The sequence below is a fragment of the Otolemur garnettii genome, unplaced genomic scaffold, assembly GCF_000181295.1.
Source record: "Otolemur garnettii isolate 467f Iridium unplaced genomic scaffold, OtoGar3 scaffold00179, whole genome shotgun sequence".
NCBI lineage: Eukaryota > Metazoa > Chordata > Mammalia > Primates > Galagidae > Otolemur > Otolemur garnettii.
In genome coordinates this window covers 1759371-1760731 of record NW_003852574.1, presented here as the reverse complement: position 1 = coordinate 1760731, position 1361 = coordinate 1759371, and the positions used below count along the sequence as shown (strand labels likewise).

At 46.2% G+C, this 1361-nt stretch overlaps 1 protein-coding gene across 4 annotated transcripts in view; it reads right to left on the bottom strand.

Moving 5' to 3' along the window:
• The window catches only part of DAG1 (dystroglycan 1), a 53692-nt gene that overhangs the window by 34920 nt on the left and 17411 nt on the right, over positions 1-1361 (bottom strand). Inside the window, exon 1 of one of the 4 annotated variants that reach the window (XM_023519532.1) lies at positions 475-549. The exons of the other annotated variants lie outside the window; for them this stretch is intronic. The gene's annotated coding sequence lies outside the window, so the exon portion shown is untranslated. Of the gene's footprint in view, positions 1-474; positions 550-1361 lie in introns of those variants that run through there. 4 annotated transcript variants of the gene reach the window in all.

Below are 1361 nucleotides of genomic sequence, written 5' to 3'. Positions count from 1 at the left end.
CCATCCTCAGTATATCGGGCCGGGGCCCAACTCACTAAGCTACAGGCGCCGCCCATTTCTTTTTTTTTTAGAGACAGAGTCTCACTTTATCACCCACGGTAGAGTGCTGTAGCATCACAGCTCACAGCAACCTCCAGCTCTTGGGCTCAGGCAATTCTCTTGCCTCAGCCTCCCAAGTAGCTGGGACTACAGGCAGCCACCACAACACCCAGCTATTTTTTTGTTGCAGTTTGGTCGGGGCCAGGTTTGAACCCACCACCCTCAATATATGGGGTCAGTGCCCTACTCACTGAGCCACAGGCGCCACACTCTTTTTTATTTTTAAATGTGATATGATGCCTGACTGAGCTCACCTGCCTCTCATACAAAGGCCAGAGACTAAATGCCTCCTACTATCTGGAAATCATCTGGAGCCCTCTCCACTAGGACCCCAGACCTAAGCTCCCCATTACATGAAATTATAAAATATGGTACCTTTGGCAGGGCACAGTAGTTCATGCCTACTATGACTGCAGACTTTGGGAGGCCAAGGCAGGAGGACAAGTTGAGACCAGGAGTTTGAGACTGACCCAGGCAACAAGTGAGACCCTGTCTCTGAAAAAAAAAATTTTTTTAAATAAGCTGGGTGCAATGGTTCACACCTGTAGTCCTAGCTACCAAGGAATCTAAGAATGATTGAGTTAGCTCAGGTCTAGTGTGGGCAACAGGGCAAGACTGTCTCTGTAAAAACAATAATAATAATAGCAAGCAATTTTTTAAAATAAAATATAGTTCCTTGGCTTGGCACCCGTAGCACTGTGGTTATAGCGCCAGCCACATACAGAGAGGCTGGTGGGTTCGAACCTGGCCTGGACCAACTGAACAACAGTGACAACCGCAACAACAAAAAAAAAGCCAGGCATTGTGATGGGCGCCTGTAGTCCTAGCTACTTAGAAGGCTGAGGCAAGAGAATCACTTAAGCCCAAGAGGTTGCTGTGAGCTGTGACGCCACAATACTCTACCAAGGGCGACACAGTGAGAGACTCTGTCTCAAAAACAAACAAAGAAAAAAATACCTTTATCATTTGGAGGCTAAAATCCAACTTTTTTTGCCATAAAGTAGATAATCCTCTGCTCAGAAACTGGGCACTAGTGCTTACACCCTCATCTTCCTCACATCCCAGGGCTCACCAATATGCTCTGTTCTCAATTTATCTCTCAAGAATTCTGAAATCCCAAGACAGATCACGTTTCCAGAGAAGATGCTGACATTACAGAGTAAAATTCAGACATTCTTTACTAAATTCAACCTATTGGGTGGTGCCTGTGGCTCAAAAGAGTAAGGTGCCAGCCCCATATGCCGGAGATGGTAGGTTCAAAC